Genomic DNA, 21,563 nt, shown 5'->3' on the forward strand with positions numbered 1-21,563 from the left:
ATATATACATAGATATATATATACATACATATATACATAGATATATATATACATACATATATACATAGATATATATATACATACATACATAGATATATATATACATACATATATACATAGATATATATATACATACATATATACATAGATATATATATACATACATATATACATAGATATATATATACATACATATATACATAGATATATATATACATACATATATACATAGATATATATATACATACATATATACATAGATATATATATACATACATATATACATAGATATATATATACATACATATATACATAGATATATATATACATACATATATACATAGATATATATATACATACATATATACATAGATATATATATATACATACATATATACATAGATATATATATATACATACATATATACATAGATATATATATACATACATATATACATAGATATATATATACATACATATATACATAGATATATATATATACATATATACATAGATATATATATATATACATACATATATACATAGATATATATATATATACATACATATATACATAGATATATATATATACATACATATATACATAGATATATATATATACATACATATATACATAGATATATATATATACATACATATATACATAGATATATATATATACATACATATATACATAGATATATATATATACATACATATATACATAGATATATATATATATACATACATATATACATAGATATATATATATATATATATATACATACATACATAGATATATATATACATACATATATACATAGATATATATATATATACATACATATATACATAGATATATATATACATACATATACATAAAGATATATATATATATACATACATATACATAAAGATATATATATATACATACATATAAATATATATATATATATATATATACATAATATAAATAAAGATATATATATATACATATATATGCATACATATATAAATACATACATATATACATATATATGCATACATATATACATATATATTCATACATATATAAATACAAACATATGCATACATATATACATACATATGCATACATATATACATACATACATAAATACATATATATATGCATACATACGTATATACATATATGTATGCATACATACGTATATACATATATATATGCATATATATTTATACATACTTACATACATATATATACATACATATATACATATATATATATACATACATACATACGCCTCCCTACTTCTTTCTTAAAAAAGAGACGCTGGGAGTCTATCTTTGATCTATCGTTTCTTCTATGGTAGGTGCTCGACTGAGCTCCAATCTATGATCCCTTCTCTCTGTAAAACTTTGACAAAAAATACTAGTCCACAATAAAATCAACAATTTTCCTCACTCTCTGTGCCTAAATTTAGCGAAAATTCCATGAGCAAAGAACTTTCTGTTTATGAAACAATACCGTATGTCTGCTTCCCAGCTGACTATAACATGACCATTTTCAAATAGATTAGACGTGATGTTGCTCAGTCTTTTTTATATATAAATACTATTATAGCATGTGTTCCGAATTGTCAGATATATTTTTTTGCTTCCTTTGTTCCAGCTCGTTTGACTCGTGTGTCTAGTGGTCCCCATTAATTCGCTGTTTTGATACCTCAGTTTAATACAGCTTACTATTCCAGTAGCTTCTTCCCAAGAACTGCAAGCTTGTGAAACTCTCTTCCTGCTCTCTGTTTTCCTCCTACGTAGAGTCTTGGTCATTTCAAGACAAAGCTCAATAGGTATCTCATGTCTTTGCGATAATTATATTTCGTTTTTGCGAACGCTTACATCAAGTGACTATACGCCTTGTCTGGAGCGATTTCTGTGATAAAATATTTTTTCGTTTTTTTGGTTCGAGATTTTATTTTGCTATGCCTACGTAAAAAAAGAAAATTTTCGGACAATCTATCGAGTACAAAATAACATTCTCTCCTTTCTTCTTATTATTTTAACTTATCAAGGCTCAAAGGCCATTTGAGGACAGAAGATAAATGATTGTGAGGTGGATGGTTAAAAAAATGCCGTAATGATTGGTAATGATGGTGATGGTTAGGCATAATTTGATTATTTAAGATGACTAAAAAATTGTTTACATTGGACTTGAAAAGAGTATTACTTGATTAATTTTATTGAAAAATAAATTTAGGATTGGGGCCCATAAAGAAATCCATTATTTAATCACTCCGTTTGTAAAAGTGTCAATGTTCTATCGTTTGGGCGCAATACGTTTCCAAAAGATTTACCGTGTGAACCAAACCCCTTTTTTTCTCTGTACACAATAAGGAGCCTATATTAACATGACAAAAAAAAACAACGTGCATTAATGTTATTTTAATGTATACTAAATAACAGTCCCGTCCGCCCAACAGTGCCTCCATTTTGAAATAATAAATATTTTAAAATGGCAGTACATGCTTTGGTTTATGTTTCAGAATCTTTAACAGAATCTATCACAAAAAACAGAATCTATCTATAAAAAAACAGAATCTATCTAAAAAAACAGAATTTATCTAAAAAAAACAGAATCTATCTGTAAAAAAACAGAATATATCTAAAAAAAAACAGAATCTATCTAAAAAAAAACAGAATCTATCTAAAAAAAAACAGAATCTATGTCTATAAAACACTAGTTGATGTGTAGAGCAATAGGTCCTACACTCCCTACTGACTTTTTATGGAAACAACTCCAGACAATGCGTGAAGCCACTTGATGTAAGGTGCTAACAAGAACGAACGGTAATTATCGCCAATATAGGAAATGCATATTGACGAAGGTTAAATGTGTGAGGTGGGAGACAATCAACGGAAAGAAATTTCCAGAAACCTGCAGTTGTTGGAAAGAAGTTACTGGACTAGGAAGTTGTACCCCAATGAGGTATAAAACTAGGAAGTTGTACCACAATGAGGTATAAAACTAGGAAGTTGTACCACAATGAGGTATAAAAATAGCGAACTGATGGAAACTACTAGACCTAATAATGAAAAGAACTTTTCCGTCAATACCATAACTTTGAAGTTTATGTAGACGACTAGAAAGCCACACTATCGAACGCTCTATCCACTCCTGAATTACCCATCCGTTCAGTTACGACAGTTAAAAAATCAGCTGTTGAAGGATAACATTGAAACACATTCTGAACGTCACTGAAAAAAAAAAAAAAAAGGCTAAGATTTTTCGGAAAATCAACGAGCTTAGCGTTGACTAACCTTTCCAAAACTTTGCTAATAACGACAATACTTAGTTGAGTCAGACCGATCACCAGCATTTTTTAAAGATAAACGACAACTGAGGGTTTTTTTTTAACAAAGGGAAACATGATTTGGTTGGTTGGTTGGTTGTTTTTTTTGTTTTACGGCATATCAACCCTTTTCGGGTTATTTAATGCCGAATCCAAAGATTTCGAAGAAAATTTTTTTTAATAGAATATATTTGTTGTTTTCACGTCGGTTTCTATTTAACCCATAGTTGGAACCCTAACAGGTACTACCACTCCGGTTCAGAGTGGACCTGGGAGCAATGGTAATTAAAGGGTGGCTCCACACTCCCCAAAGCCCACAAGCTGAGGCCTCACCACTGGATATAGTTTAAGGTCATATCCAGGACCCCCATTGAGGGACTTTTACCCTCTGCAGGGGGGGGGGACAGTCGGCATGTTCTAATGCCCCACCGACAGGGCCGAAACATGATTTGGATGATCATTAGAGGAGAAAGAAAGTTCAGGAGTTTGAAAACGACAACAAGAATTCAATCAGAACCTGAAACGTTAAACTGATCAAGATAAAAAAGAACCTTAACAACTAGAATTATAGAATCAATAGACTTATCAGTTTACAAAGGAAAATCAGGAAGAACAACGCCAAAATTATCAAACAAGGATCAGTCTTATTCTTGGATGAAATAACCTGAACACGATTAAAAAGAGGGGAAATAGCAGACTTACTCGCACTATTATAGATTCTCCCAACCTCACGAGAGCCAACCTTTTGAGATGTGATAGCAACGAATACTTTGAGAATAACTAGACTTAGCCTCAGAAATTGCTCTCATATAAGGATTGCTAGCTCTTCCGTAAGATTCTCTAGAAGCCTCAGAACCATACTGACGCTACTGATTGAAGTAATGATTATAATTGGTAATGACAGAAAAACAGATAGATAAAAACAACGATAAGGAATGAAGGTGTCATTTCCTTAAAGAAGGCAGTCAGTATTATTCGAAGACATACCAAAGACGGGATCCCATAGGAAGCAGCGAATCCTATTTCAATCAACCCTCTGATAGTTTAACGTCTTCCTACGGAAGCGACAACCAATTGAAGACCTAACAGAAAAAACATTCCCAACAATAAGAACAGCGTGACCAGAAGAAACCCAGAGAAGGAGAATATTTAAAATAATTAATCTTTACTAAAAAATTCTTTTGAGATGCTTCAACCAGAAAGGCACAACAAATGATATCAATATTCTAAAACTGCTAAAATTCAAATAAACATGAAAAGCATGCGACTTTTCTATTGATGCCTGCTCCTCGTATTTTAACCAAAAGGCTAATGATTAATGTAAAAAAAAAAATCAGCTAACGGTTCTCATCTCGAGGAAGCACCGTGCTTTCACAAGCTTCTGGGCCTGGCCTCCATTCCTGATCTGAAATGGGAAACTTACATCATATCCGTGGCCAATGTCGCTATAAAAAAAAATTGTTATCATTCTATAGCTCCAAAACGTATCCTAGTCCCAACACGATCGTCTACCTGTATAACAGCTAATTACGTTATAAGGTGAAGTACAGTTGCCACATTTGAGGATGGGCTGCTATCAGTATCTTTTTCTGCATTGACACAGCATTAAACCAGCTTTGAAATCTAGTGAGAGAAGCCCTTTTCCCCTTCTACTTCCTCTTTCTCACAGAAGAGATGTTGCGAGTTTATTTCTGCTCTATCGTTATTTTCATGGTAGGTCATCGACTGAGCTTCTATCTAGATCTACTATAGAACATTCGCAGCAGACATTCGTCTAACTACAACTGTCAATGATTTCCCGTACTCTCTATCTGTGCTTAAAAGTAAACGGAAACTCCATAAGCAATGTTTCTCTCTAAGAACTAACCGTCCATGGAACACAATACCGCATGCCTACTTTCCAGCTGACTAATACATGGCCGTTTTCAAGTTTAATGTAAACAAGATCTTGTTGAGCCGTCCTCTTAAATAATGAAACACTACCCAAGTTCCGCCATCACTGATAATCACGGTGTTGTTTGACCAGCCACCTAACAGTCAATCATTATTATGTTGGAGTGGTCCCTGGGCATTCAGAAAGGGTAACTCCTCGTCCCGTAATAGAAAAAGAAAAATACTCGCGGGCGTCTGTGTTCCATACAATGGGATGTTAATGGCAAATTTAAAGCAGTTCTGTCCAGAAGTTTTGTGACAAATTGACAAAGCATCAGTTGTACACAGAGTTTTATAGTGTGAAAACTGTTCGTCATTGAGTGACCCATGATCCATCCATTTATCTATCCATCTATCTATTACATGAAAGTCGGTTTCTATGTAACCCATAGTTGGGACCCTAACAGGTACTACCAGTGCGGATCAGAGTGGACCTGGGAGCAATAACAATTGAAGGGTGGCTCCACACTCCCCTAAGCACGCAAGCTGGGGCCTCACCATCGGATATAGTTTTAGGTCATATCCAGGAGCTTTGTTACTAGGAATTACTTAACACTCGAAATCCTGACTGCATTGATTCTTCGCCGATTTGACTTACTGTAGCTATCTTTGTTCAACATAATGTCTCAACAATTAACAGTATAAGAACGTCTTCGATAATTATCGATAATCGATAATTTCGATTAACGAAATAACAAGCGAATTTGACTTTTACAGTTTAACATCGCAAGCGCATTTGAGAAATTTTATTACCACACAAGCAGAAAGACTCGGCATATAAATTCAACAAATATTTGATATGACATGGGCGCACTCGAAATTAATGTTTCTATTTTGAGCACCATTGAACCATGATACTTGACTTTTTTATTTTAAACTTTAATTCAATCCATCATATATACAACTAATTTCATAAAATCAGCAATAGGTTCTCTACAGTGCAATGTACACTACAATGTATTGTAAACTAAATCACTGTGATGGGGCAGGTTAAGCTTCCTCTCAGTGCAGCGCGGCTAGTCTCCAACTAAAGCAGGAAATTAATCGATTTGATTGAAAAATAACTTATTTCACTGGATTCGATAGCAATAAAAGATGAGGGGGGGGGTGAAACAATCGTTGATCCTCATGCAATTCCGAGCAACGTCAGGTCTCCCTGCTGGAATGATGATAACCCATGAGAATTGTTTTCTGATTACGAATGTTGTCAAGCGGGTCCAGCATGGCGAAATTGACGAACAATATGGAATATTTATCACCGTCACGTGGCGGCAACATGCGATACAAGGGTCGGAAGTCGAATTTGAATAGCTTATGCCCTAGAAGAAGAGCACTCTGGCCTGTAAATTTTCCCGAATAGTCTTGTATATGTCGAAGATAGTGACCTGTATTATTATGATTCGCACCGGATTAAAAAAACAATTTTTTTAAATGTTTAAATTACCTGTAATTACTAATTAACTGAACAAGTAACTCATCTATTTAGTAGCCCTTTATGGAATTCTCCTTACACTATTCCACTCACTGTTGATTAAACAACTCTCTAATAGAGATATTTAGATTAATCCTTATCAGTGAGTAACGTGAGGATACATCATAAGTAGCGACACCTCAGTATATATTAGCGTTGGGACGATTAATAGAAATCATAATCAGGAATCGGAAAAACCGAAAGTTTTGGGGGTATCAGAAAAATTTGTGTCTATTTTTCGATACCCCAAAACGATTTCTTTAATTATCTTTTTTTATTTGATTTTGTTTCAAACAAAATCTCTCTCAACTAGTAATGATAATGAACTAATCAATATTTATTGATTTTAAACAACCAGTAAAGCTAAAATCTATAGATCACAGCCGCAGGTATATTTTTTATGTTTGAGAAAATATGTGTATATTTAACGTATATTCTAAATGTCATGGAGAAAACAATAGCAACGTTATAGTAAAATATTTAGAGACTTATAAAGAATCGGAAATTGTATCGGAATCGGGAATTTAATATGGAATTGTTAATTCTATTGGAATCGTCCCATGACTAAGTATATATATATATATATATATATATATATATATATATATATGATTAGTTTTTTTTGGAAAAAGAATTCCAGCAGAGTGCTCAATTAAAAGGAAAATCCAAATTTTAAGAGCGTACTTATATTTTGTGTACAGAAAGTTGTTAGTTGAGACAGGTCATTGGTACCGTCGGTTTCAAGCCCGATAATAAGGCCCGTTTAAGGTATCCTTATCAAGCTCTCTTCAGCCAATATTCGTATTCGTAAGAGACGAATATTGGCTGAAGAGAGCTTGATAAGGATACCTTAAACGGGCCTTATTATCGGGCTTGAAAACGACGGTACCAATGACCTGTCTACACTAACAACTTTCTGTACACAATATATATATATATATATATATATATATATATATATATATATATACGTGTGTGTGCGTTTTGAATTTAATCATTTTGGGGTGCGTGCGTAGAAACACTACAATATTTTTTTTTAATTATGTTTGTGCAGATTTTACATATTTCAATTTCTTTTTATTCTTTTTACTTCACCAAATCTCTTTTCATTCTATATAAAATGACAAACTTTCCAACAGTTCTTTGTCTCTGATGAGTGGTCTTCAGCTATTAAACAAAACACGTTCAAGAGGTACTTTATTAAAAAATGAATGAAAACGAGTGTAAATAAAATTTTCTGGTTTCGGAATGAGATTATATATATATATGAGTGATATAACATTATACAATCTCGTCGGTATTCCTCGATAGGAGCGCCCCAGGCGATTAGCAATATATTATTCCCTTCTACATGAATGTAAAACCTGAGAGGGTGGACCTCCTATAACTGCGCAGAACCAATCAGTCATACGATGTGGCCAATTCACGGATTAAGTTAATCTATTACATAAATTTCACCTGTTAGTGTGCATGCATGTTTCGCTTAAACTTTCGCCACCCGCGTCCAACACTAACAAAATTTATATGGTTAGAAAGATCGATCTCTTGGCCGACAAATATCCAAAAATTGGCCCAAAATAGTCATTCTCTCACCTTCAACTCAACCGTTTTTATTAAAAGGAGGGCCCACTTTTTTCGCCGACATTTTTGTAAAGTCATCATACGCCTTGCAACGACTAAACTTCTTTCGAACGCCGCTAACGTTGTTTGTCGCAGTGGGCGCGGCAACTAAACCATTCGCTTTTTTTTCACTTTCTTTCTCTCTCAGCAGTAGAGGTTCGAGCCTGTCTGCCTGCTTACTATTTTTTTTTTTTTTTTTTGCGCTCGCACGGTTACTGACTATTTTCATTTTGTTTTTAGGGGGTGGGTTAATTTTTTAATTTAAATTTTTTTAAAACTTCTTTTTAGAGATCCTTTGTTGAATATCCTTACCCTAAAACCTGTCCACATGTTACCGTAAATGTTTATTATTTATTTATTTCTATTATTAATAAACGTTTCTGTTTCTAATCGTTCTCTTTTACGTTTTCTTGTTACGAGTACTTTTAAGAGTCTGTGTTCTTACATATACGGGGTTTGGTGTATATCCTTATCCTTACACCGTTTCTTGCCGTGAAAGGTCTCGAGGCGTGTATGTGCCATGTATAATGCGTACATACCTGGTTGCCTCGGCCAGCGGATGATGTCTTCTGGTCGCTGGTCTGCCATCTTGTTGAGGAGTGGTCACTGCAGACAGATTCATTAATGACAACAAGATGGACTGAAGCTTCAATATTTTATTTCAAGGCAAGCCTATCATCTCGGAACCTGGTTGTCGGAGAGTCAAATCTCCGATCTGCATTATCTGCTGCTCAAAACCAACTCTCCCCCATGTGGTCGTCAACCGGAAGCCTACAACCATAATTCTCGTGTCACCGCTAATTTCCGGTGCATTCTCTCTAGGTTGATACCGGTCAAACCTAACCTTTTGTGACCCTGCCAACTCGCTGATGGGAAATGAAAATATACTTATATAATTTTCTATTTCTAAAACTACCTATATAGCAATTAAGCTGGGGTTCCCAATACTACACACACCCGGGCAATGCCGGAAACCCACACTAGTAAACCAAACGTCTAAAACGTTAGAAGTAGACATAGGAACGATGATATGGATTAATAAAAAACAGTTCGTTTCTGGGGAAGTTGTAAGGATTCATTAGTTTAATTGAAATGGGGGCTTTATTTCGACCACTGAATTTTGTTTTTGTTTACAATCATAATCAAATAACGAATTAGGTTTACGTGGTCTCCAAAAAAAGAAATGTATATTCAACACCGGCTAGGAATTTTCTATCCTCGGCCTCCAAATTAACAGAGAATAGAACATTCCTGTAATGATCTGGTCCCTGTTGATTGCGGTGTGATGCTAATTTTGTGCAGTTCTAGGAGGTCCACCCTCCCAGGCTTTACCTTCTCTTTGAAAACGGGGGTTTTGACAATATCCTCATGCACCCTTATCGGTGAATACCGACTGGGCTGTCCAGGCACTTTTTTCAGGTTAGAGTGCCTCCCCCGCCTCGGGGGCGCTGACTTCTGAATCACACTTTCCGATCCCAGTGTCACAGTTCTTGCAGTGAGAGAGAACTAAATATTTTCAACACAGTTGATAACCGGGACACGCCGACGAGGTCAGTGAGTGTTAACATAATGCGGCTTTTCTTTTTTGCAACACATTTGAATCCGGTGTAATGATAATTATAGATACCTTTAAGTAAGACGATTCACCGGAAATGATAGGCGGCGATTTAAACTATACCCCACCCCCGGCTGTGCGACTTTCAAAGCTGGGTAACACCTGCTGGTAAATCTGTTGCCTGGCACGGCGCCGCTCTGTTTGATTTTGTTCCCACTGAACAGATGCATGCGAAGAGCATATTTTGGAATAGGTACATGTCAGAGATTGTCGGTATATCGCAATGAATAAATTCGAAAATTCAGCCCATTTCTCGGACGTACAATGAAAATGCTCTAGTTTAAGTTAATTCAGCTTTACATACTTGAACGGGGGTCTCTAAACTACAACCTGGCGGCCAGATCCGGTCTGCCAAAGTTTTTAATCCGGCCCGCGAAGCTCTTATGTAAAAAATTAAAATATGGAAATGTGTGAAAAAAAAAAGAAAAAAAAAAAAAGGTTTTTCTTTATGTTTAGAAAATGATTAAAAGGATGAGGTTTAGGAGAACCAATTTCACTAAAATTTCGGCGCGCTTACCTTTATAAATCAGCAATGTGCCCCGCTTCCACATCCGAAAACATCGGAGACCCTTGCACTAAAACATTTTATTCACGCTTTTTTGCTATTACCATTTTATTTCATCCATGTGTTGATTTTCATATATAAAAAAAATTATTTTAAATTTATGACCATTCAGAGACCAGTCAAAATGCAAATGTTTTTAAATAAACATATTTATTCATCGAAATTAACATTTACAAACCATATAAGAGTTCTCACCAGGAAAATATGTACAATATTTCTCGCGTTGCCTACGCACAGTTCAAACACTTCAAAATACAACCGCTAGAAACAGCTCTGTATTAACAAATGTCTTTCTCCAAATTTACAACATGGCAAGGAAGAAGAAAAAAACAAAACAAAAAAACAACACACTGAAGATGGAGTATACCTCTGAAATATATTTGTAATAAATTTCAAACAAGTAAAATATTTGTTTATTTTCCTAATATTACGTTGTGATTTGGCTTTCAAGCGCACTTGATGCGTATTTTATTTTATACAATAATTATTTTTATGCAACATGTTGTCACTTAGCTGTAGTCTTTTGTTCTTATCGAAGGCTGGGATTTTTTTATACCTGATCCCAGTTTTACGCGCTGATGTGCACGTGTGAGTTAGTAGTAAACGTATTTCCACTGTTTGAATGCATTGGAACTTGAGAATTATAATAGTTTAGAGGTCAATGAAAAGGCAATTATTTTTACAATAAACATATTTAGGAGGAAGGTTCTGAAAGTAATACCATCCTAATATGTTATTCCGCCCGAATGGACCAGAGGGGATTGCAAATTGTATTGTTATAACTGAACGTATGCATTCATGACCTGAAAGTTTCATCTCTCTGTCGCAGATATTGACGGTGTGGGACTATCGGAAATTAACCCTGTCTAAGACATGCGTCAGAAGCGGATATGCATAATTGAATTCCTCCATGCAGAAATAAATGAACCGATCAACATTCAGTGGCTCCTGCTGAACGTTTACAAAATCGATACAGTTGTTGTTAATACAGTTAGGAGATAAATTCGTCGATTTCAGTGTAACTATATAGATGTCGTGACAAAGCAACGACTGGGGCAACAAAATAAACTAACAAAAGTGAATTGAGTGATGAGTATGTAAAAAAAAAAAAAAAAATTTTGAACACAAAAGGTTTCTCGTTTTAATGGTACGAACCTTGTATTTATTTCAATTCTGATTTTCAAAAGATATAAGAGTTTTCACCCGGAAAATACAAACAATATTTTATTTTTTTTCAAATAGTTATTTCATTCAAACAAAATATTTATAACACCCTTTTATTTCGTGAACAAATATTTAGCATTTGCGTTCAAATGTTCCTTCTCAGCTTTTTCCTGGGGAGAGGGAGGAGAGCTTATTTGATTGCCATCCAGTTACGAACCATGTTTTAGATTTTAATTGTCAACCTCTTATACATCTAATCACTCAGACAAATTGATAGATTCTTTCTTTCCTTGCGGTCATATTAAAAATATTAAAAAAATTGTAGTAAGATGATAATGGACATTTTGTTACATAAATTTGTATTAAAATAGTAATGTATTTTATATATAAATGTTCTTTTTCCGTTTTGGGTACGGCGATAAACACTCAGATTTAATTAAGCGATTTTAATTCTGACGCGATCAAGCAACTCAACTACTTTGTCACGTCTGAGTTTAAAATAACAGCATTTTTGTTAGGTGTAAAGTTGGAATATTAGCCTTTCTGTTAGTGTGTTACGCGTCTGTGTGAAATAACATTTTTTGTCCGGTCACGCTTAGGCTGCCAATTACATTTTTTGCCCCGATCACGCTTAGGCTGCAAATAACATTTTTTGCCCCGATCACGCTTAGGCTGCAAATAACATTTTTTGCCCCGGTCACGCTTAGGCTGCTAATAACATTTTTCGTCCAGTCACGCTTAAGCTGCAAATAACATTTTTTGCCCCGGTCACGCTTAGGCTGCAAATAACTTTTTTTGCCCCGGTCACGCTTAGGCTGCAAATAACATTTTTTGCCCCGGTCACGTTGCAAATAACATTTTTTGCCCCGGTCACGCTTAGGCTGCAAATAACATTTTTTGCCCCGGTCACGCTTAGGCTGCAAATAACATTTTTTGCCCCGGTCACGCTTAGGCTGCAAATATCATTTTTGTTACTCTACCGGTTACTCTTATGTTTGAAATAACATGTGTACTTCCTGTCACGCTTAGACTGCAAGTAATATATTTGCTCCGGTTACTCGTAGGATGCAAATGGCATTTTCACCATGGTAACGCTTAGCTTGCACACAACATTTTCGCCATGGTCACGCTTAGGCTACAAACAACATTTTCGCTACTGGCGAACTTAAACTGAAAATAGCCCTTTTCCCCCATGCCATACTTAGCGAAGATACTATTTTCAGCCTATGTCCACGCTCAGGCTGAAAATAGCATCTTCGCCGCTATCACACTTAAGCCTCAAACATTTTCACTTCGGCTGAAAATAAATATTCATCGTTGATAGCGCAAATCGAACGGACGCAATTTTTAAGAGTATTTTTCTTTTATATTTTCTTTCTAATTTTTAATAGTGAAATATTTAACCATCTCCTTTCGCTTCTTTTTGTATTTTCATTTATTTTACCCGCCTTTTTTGTTGTCCTTTTCACCCGTTTGTGAAGACGACATTCCTTTTCGTTACGGTGTGGAACTCTTCTAGGGCGCACCCGGCTGGAATGTCTTCTTCGTCACACCTGGGTGGATGCTTTCAGTGGGTGGCAAGCGTTTCAAGGTAGCATTTATTCGACACAATATATTCACAGACATTTTTTTTTTATTTTATATAAGAAAAAAAAAATAGTGGTTTGTAAGGAGATATAAAGATCGACAGAAAATGAATATTTTCTCTGCGTTCTTTTTAATTTTTTTTCTAAGAGTATGTAAGAACACTAGCTTGGTTACCAGTCTACGTCGGGTATAGCAGATTCTGGTAAACGTCAAAGGCAGGTGCAGTAATATCTTCAGCGACTAATGACCAAATAAGGATAGCGTTTGCTTAATCAAATATTGTAGTGTGTATTAGAAGTTTTTTTTTCTTTATGTCGATCGCTGCAGACAATGCATGAAGAATCTTGATATAAGGAGCTAAAAATAGTACTTAAAGGTCAAAATATTGCCAATTATAAGTGCTAGATGGAATAGATTCTGACAAAGAAAATAGCAATTCTTCCTCCTTTGTCAGAAACATTGCCTATGGAATATGAGGACTAAAGAACAAAATAAGAGAAATGATAGGTGACAGGGTGATAAAAATACACAAGAGATCTACTTTCTACTCTTAAATAGTTTCGTGCCTTTTTACTGGATAACATTAAGTACTAAGATAATTTAAGATTTAGTTAAAGTTACAAATCGGTATTAAAATTCGGATCAATTAGGTTTCAGAAATACAGTGTTCCAAAATTTTAGCATTGAATATCTCGAGAACTGTGTACGTCCAAGGATAGAGTAGTGTTGCCATATCCGGGCATGAGCTGCTAGAAAGACCTTATCCTACCTTGACAGAGTTCAAAATATACTTCGTAGCCTAGTAGGGAGATGCCCTTTTCTCTCCCCTGCAACCTCTTTCTCACAGAAGAGACGTTGCGAATCTGTCCCAGCTTTATCGTTATTTTCATATAACCAATGTTCGTCTGAGCTCGAATCTATGCCCCCCCCTCGCCAAACTTTCACGAGAAACATCCGTCTAGTTGAAAACACTATCAATAATTTTCCCACTCTTTATCCGCACCTAAGCCTAAACGTAGATTCCATGAACAAAGTTTCTTTCTTAGAACTGTACACTTGTGGAACTGGCTTTCATTTGCCTGATTTCTATGTTAGTACAATATGGTCATCTTCAAGTCCAACGTAAACAAATTCTTGATGAGCCATTTCCCTTAAGTAATCGAATTTACCAAATTTACACTATTAACGATTTCTATGATATTGTCCCATTGACTACTGTACACTCTTTAACCCTTATCCTCGAGTGGCCTCTGGGCCTTGATAAGTGGTGACTCCTTTGTAAAAAACAAGAACTATTAAGGATAATGATTTGAAAAGAAATGAAAAAACAAAAAACGCTTAATACATTCAGCTTTAAAACTGCACCACTTTCATCTTACTGCCATTCAAATTTAAGCAGATACACGGACTTGAAATGTGGCCAAGACTTTGGAACATCCTGTACATCTTTTTCTATATTTAAAATCAATCTTGTGACGAAAAACCAAACAACTTGAGTTTAATATCCGTTTGCGTACAGATGCCAATTGCGTTGATTGGTTGGTAGGTTGTTTTTGTTTTATGGCATATCAACCCTTTTCAGGTTATTTAATGCCGAATCCAAAGATTCGAAAGAAAATTTTTTTAATAGAATATATTTATTGTTTTCAAGTCAGTTTCTATTTAATCCATAGTTGGGACCCTAACAGATACTACCACTCCGGGTCAGAGTGGATCTGGGAGCAATGGCAATTAAAGGGTGGCTCCACACTCCCTAAAGTCCACAAGCTGGGCCTCACCATTGGATATAGTTTAAGGTCATATCCAGGACCGCCAGGTGCGTTGAAAGTAAACCTATGTTCACTCGAAACCGTTTCTTCTATTTTGCGTATTTTTTTTTAAACCTATGTGATCTTGAACTTCTTTTTCGATTGCTTTTACGCAAACAGCTACATGTGTAACATGACCATTACGCTCGAACCGTGTTCGTTATACTTTAAAATCTCTTCGATCCCTACGTCGTCCGGTACCGTCGCAAAGGAAAAATAAACAAATCTGACTTGGCTATTTTCGTTTTTAGCAAAAGGCATTTATTACTGTTACTTTCCAAACAATGCCTGATTCTTGTTTTTTTTCTTTTTACTGTTCATTTCGTCTGCCATGGGATTAATAAAACCCTGCAGTCTCGACATCAGCTTAAAAGTCTCTCGTCGTTACCACGTCCATTTTCCCGACGTAGAGTATTTTGTCTTTTCCTTCTGACGCAAGCCTGTGCACACTTGCTAATTTGCATATGTGCTTTAACGGCTACTCATGCTAATATCTTTGCAAGCCAGCTAGCCTACAGCTGCTGATGATATTTTTACAAGCGCTCTGTTACACACGGCGATGAGGCAGAAATTGTACTACATGATAATTCACATAAGAAATCTAAGCATTTTTCTTGCATTTGTACGACATCTACTTTAACTTCAAAACCCCCTTTCTCTATCTTAAGAAAGGATTTCTAAATAATAAGGCGAGCATTTAGAAAGCCATTCTTAACATGGGAAAAGGGACATTTTTGTTTAACCATGTTATACTCTCTGTTTAATAATAATAAAAAAAACTGATATCGTAATGTAACCGAGCTGCTGACGCTGGGTTAGCAGCAGCAGCAGCAGCAGCAGCAATCATATTCAAATGACAGCAGAAATTAAAAGAACATGACTCGAAAATGACAGGGAAGTACGTGTCCTAAAAGTGGCACAACAAATATAGAATACTCATGTATGCAGAGTCGTGTTGAGCACATTGGTGCACGAGAAGACGTTTTAAAATAAGAGACAAGGCGTTATTCTGGAAGTACCTGTAAATAAACGTCTGTTCGTTCAATTGAAAACAAAGTTAGTCAAATGATTTCCTCGTCTTTGTTTCCTTGCGACTATCTACATACAATTTGTGAATCCTGAATGTTGACATGTAACGACTACGTTACAGTAAACATTCAATTGTTTCTTTTTTTAATTTTTACAAAAACTCGTGTTTTTTTTAATAGTCTATAATGAATTATACTAGAAGTATTTTACGAGTTTCTCTATGATTTAACGCTATCTGAGACGAACTTAGAATCTACAGTCTGCCTTGTCACCGTGTAACCGTCTTCGTAACAGCCACCTTAAATTAAATTCAGTGCCGAATCGTATCTTTAATCTAAAATTTTGACATGAGGACTCGATTTTTTGTTAAATTAAAAAAAAATACAAAGATTTAACTTTTCTTTTGAAAAAGACAAACAAGCTAACAACAAATACTCTTACTTACTCTTGTTTGGTCCCAATGTCAGTGCCTAGTATTTAGATTAAAAATCTATTAACGCCACGACAGTGAACAAGTTAGTCTGCATTTTCTTTTAGATACTCAATCAATCTTCAGATTATAATTGGTTGGAGTCTCCGTCTCAATTTGATGGCGAAAGAATAAAAACATAATATTTGCCATTGTATATATTTCCCCAAAACTTCTGGCCTTAATGGATAGGAGACTAAAACTTGCTGCTATGGTTTCAAATGATCTGAAAAAAAACAGCAAGGGGAGACTTGATTCCAAATATTTCTCATTGGTTTTTATGCATAAAGTAAATTTCACAGCGGATAAAGATTTGCTACTGGAAATATTCATAATCGTACCCTATTTCCAAAAGAGGGGAGATATGAGAAATATTTAGAATCAAGTCACCCCTTGCTGTTATTTCAGATCATTTGAAACCGTAGCAGCAAGTTTTAGTCTCCCCTCCATTAAGGGCAAAGGTTTGGTATATATATATATATATATATATATATATATATATATATATATATTATATAAAAACGTGATATCTCCATGCTTTATTCACCGATCGCCCTTATTTTACAGGACATGGCAGAATCAACGACCGTGAGTACACCAAAACGCCAGTGGGAGCTGGGACAAAGAATACACTGTGTTAAGTTTTACTACAAGGCAGGCTCGTTAAAGGAAACCCAGGACAGTTTCATGCGTCAGTTCGAATGTGAAAAGGCTCCACCCAAAAGCAGAATTCAGAACTGGGTCGACCACTTCGAGAAGTATGGGACCGTGAAGCACCTCAACGCTGCCAAAGAGAACCGTCTAAGCCACTCGGGATGCCCCAAGAAGCGAACAGCCGAGCTGGTCGAAAGAGTGAGAGAGTCTTTCCAGCAGAGTCCAAAACGCTCTGTGCGTAAGCGAAGTCAATCCCTCGGTATGTCCCGTGAGACTTGCAAGTGAGTGCTGGTGAACGATATCGGGGCTTACCCATACAGAATACAGACGCTGCAGACCCTTACAGCCTCAGACAAGAAGCAGAGGAGGGCTATGGCAGTCAAGATGCTCGAGAAGATCGAGGAGACACCAAGTTTCCTTAACCTCCTTTGGACCTCAGATGAAGCCCACTTCCATCTTGATGGAAAGGCGAACTCTAAGACAAATGTCTTCTGGGAGTCCTCCATACCCAATGAAGTAGTCACCAAGCCCTGCACTCTCCTAAGTGCACGGTGTGGGCTGCAATCTCGGTCAGAGGCATCATTGGACCAATCTTCATCGAAGAACCTGGCGCAGCAGTGACAGTCACCAAGGAGCGGTATGCGGAGGTCCTCAAAACCTTCAAGAGTGAGCTCCAGACCATCTACCCGTCGCTCATGAGCAAGTTCTGGTTCCATCAGGACGGGGCAAGTTCTCACACCTCAAACCTGTCCCGAGATTGGCTGGAAGAGAACTTCGGAGGCCGAGTGATCAGTCTCAAGACTGATTTTGAGTGGACACCCCATAGCCCGGACCTAAGCCCCCCCCCCGATTTTTTTTCTTTGTGGCTATCTTAACGACAGAGTCTACGCAGGGAAACCCAGAACCATCACGGAACTCAAGGAAGCCATCAGGGAGGAGATGAGAGCCATTACTTTCCAATTCGGTCTGTAAGAACGTAATGGACAACTTCGTGCTGCGCCTCAAGAAATGTACGGAGCTAAATGGAGGTCATCTAGAACATATGCTGCAGAAGGGAGATAAAAGGCCAAAGACCCTAGTGTTTTGATGTGATGTTTTGAATATAATAAGCTAGTTATGACCAAAGTTTCATTTCATTCGGACAAAACACTAAGAAACGGGGCCTAATTAAAGTTGGGGCCCATTTTTGTGGTCACCTTGTGGGTGTATATAAGCTAACTAATCCTCCTCTTAAAGAAAGAATACAAGGCCTGTGAGTATGGATCTCCTAGAACTGAACAGCAACATTATGTAGTTAAAAGAGAAAAATCTATTTTCAATAATGGTCTAAACTCTGTTGAATTTTGGTGCAGATGGAAACACCCTGGCGGAGCAACACGTTGTTAGCTGTAGGAGTCTAGCTAATATCAATAACTCCAGACGAATAATTGCCTGGCCGCTCTTTGCAATAAAATAGGACGATCTAATGAAAGGATATTCTGAAGATGTGCCCATTCAATCTTCGTGTTTTAATCTGAAGCTTTACATACCGGCTGACAAACAGATTTTATAAGGACGCGTAAACATATTTGAAGCCTGAAAGAACGACGAATATATTACATACTTAAGCGGGACAAACCTACTGATGAACAAAGCCTCACACACACACACACACACACACACACACACACACACACACACACACACACACACACACACACACATATATATTAAACTCACTTTCACCCCAAACAAAGCATATCGACACTTGGATTTAAGGAGCTACTATTTGGGACCATGTCTTGGAAAGATTAACAAGATGTTGGTTTACCTTACATTTAAACTTCTGCATATTAGTGCTGTCACGGATGTATACGTGGACGTAGGGATAAAAATGCTTTCATACATGCATGTTTTTAAAAAAAAAAAAAAAAAAAACTATTTGCACGATATTATAAGGATATATGCCTTAACGTACTAACAGATTGAGTAAAATGTTTTTTAATTATCTCGTCCGTTTTAATAATTCATGCAAGATTGAAGTTACAAGGTCAATGTTCAAGGAGGAAGAGTGAGGAAGCGGGGCTTCCAAACAAGAAGAGGCAGGTAATAAACAAATATTGGATTGAAGAGGTAGACATGACGCATCGACGCGTCGCGATTTCGGTCGGGTTTTAAATAAAGATTGACCAACCAATGGAGCCGACCGATCGGCACGGAACGTTAGGAAAATAAAGTTGATAAAGGTGAAAAACGAAATTGTCTTTTTTTTTTTTTTTGAAAAGGCATGCAATAAGATGTAGGTCATGAAATTGAGGTTAATTGCAAACACGTTGGGTTATGAGGTTGACCTCATGGGAATCTATCGAAAACTAAACAGAAAAAATGCAAGCGTGGAGTAACACGCTCACACGCTAGCCCAAAGATTAACAAGGCCGATAGCCATTAGTCGCGTGCTCTCGTGTAATGTATGAATGCGTGAATGTAGGATTGACATGAAATTCTTAAGGATAAACTAAAATCTCCGAAAAATGGGCTGAAATTACTTTAATAAATAAAAGTAAATGACTTAGAATGACTTTAATGAACTTAAGGATGAACTGAATGACCTTAAGAATGACTTGAATGCTTTAAAAATAACTGGAATCCTTCAAAAACAACTTGAATGATCTGGAGAATGACTTGAATTGCTTTGAGACTGGCTGGTTGTAAAGTGGGTGATCATTTTACATTAAATCAATACAGAAAAGTGATCCCCCAGTTATATCACAATAAGTACAGCATGTAATAAGAACAGATACTAGACTTTGATCTTGGCCAAAAGGCCAAGAAAAGAGTATTTATTTGCTCCCCCACCGAGTAAATTAGGCACAAGGCCGATTTTTAATGTGAGGAGTTAAGGGGAAATAGGGACTAACTCCCCGGAGAGTAGGGGAGCTGGATAGTGACAATTGGTATGAAGGGTTGCCCCTACATTGACCAAGGTCTTATATGTGGGGTCGTTCCCACATATGGTCTTTGCTTGCAGTATCTGCCGGACAAATACTACACTTTGATCTTTATATTTAATTTATTTCGTTTAAAGAAAAAATTACAATAAAAAAAAATCCCAATATAAAATTAAAAAAATTAAAAAAGTAAATTCTCCAAAAGACAAAACAAGTTTAGGCACAAGGCCCCTTTGATCTTGACCAAAAGTCCAAGAAGAACTTAAAAAGCTAAGAACAGCGTCTATTAACAACCGACCAGAAATTTATGCTAGGCAAGAGTGCCTCTTCATAAGGGGAGCATGCTCTAATTCCCACTTTCTTGACCTTGTGTCACATAATGCTGTGGTGGGCAACATTTTAATATCTACTCTCGTTATATCAAAAATATTACAACAAACAATTAACTTTTATTTTTGATGGGAGTAGCATACGTCGACAGGGAATTGTCAGAATTGGCTCTTAATTAGCAAACCCAACATTATATATATACTAGCAGAAATAAGTAACTGGAGAGGGTACACGAATTGTCTAGTGTATATTATTATTATTATTATTACTAGCGGGACCTGTGAAAATTCCAGAGAGGACTCATTCATATGTAATACATTGATGTTGACATTCTGTAGATGTTCAGTGTAAATGGAGACGTCCTGATATTATTGTAGCTTTTTTGTTAAAACTGCAAAATTATTTATTTCAGCTAGCACGAACGCCTGGCAAAGCCCAGTCGTAAAATACGCTTAAATATGATATTTTAATTCTTGCAGATTTCGCGTATATCATTATAGAGTTAATGTTCTATCGATTTTTATATATTAAGTTGCGATTTCAAAAAATAAAAAATATATATCCATATGGCTTGGGTGCATTAGCTTTAATCGAAACCGAAATAAAAACTTATGAATATATATATATATATATATATATATATATATATATATATATATATATATATATATATATATATATATATATAACTTGAGTTCCTTCAGCCATAATTGAAACCGAAACCAAAACTTATGAAGATCATTTTATCATCGAAATACATGGACACATTTTTCCGCTTCCGATACCTTGTGTCCATATTTTTCGATGCTAAAAACTATTCTTTAATTGTAGCTTTTATTTGATTTTGTTTAAAGCAAAATCTTCCACAGTTGGTGGCAATGATAAAATAATAAATATTTATTGAGAAATGTATATATATATAGGCTCCTTCAGTCTTTGACAGACTATGGATACCCACCGTAGGGGTGCCAGCGCATGATTTTATTTTATGTGTGTGTGACAGGAGATGCGCAATCACAACCACACCTCTCCTAAGTCGACATTGTTAAATACCAGTGGCAAG

General features: G+C 35.7%; 1 protein-coding gene and 1 pseudogene across 8 annotated transcripts in view; both read right to left on the reverse strand.

The window, feature by feature from the left end:
- The window catches only part of LOC145248141 (uncharacterized), a 568,735-nt gene that overhangs the window by 206,339 nt on the left and 340,833 nt on the right, over positions 1 to 21,563 (reverse strand). The gene's annotated exons all lie outside the window — the stretch shown is intronic.
- On the reverse strand, positions 19,935 to 20,059 carry LOC145248455 (U2 spliceosomal RNA; annotated as a pseudogene).

The sequence above is a fragment of the Euprymna scolopes genome, chromosome 26 (assembly GCF_053919585.1).
Source record: "Euprymna scolopes isolate OS-2025 chromosome 26, ASM5391958v1, whole genome shotgun sequence".
NCBI classification, from domain to species: domain Eukaryota; kingdom Metazoa; phylum Mollusca; class Cephalopoda; order Sepiida; family Sepiolidae; genus Euprymna; species Euprymna scolopes.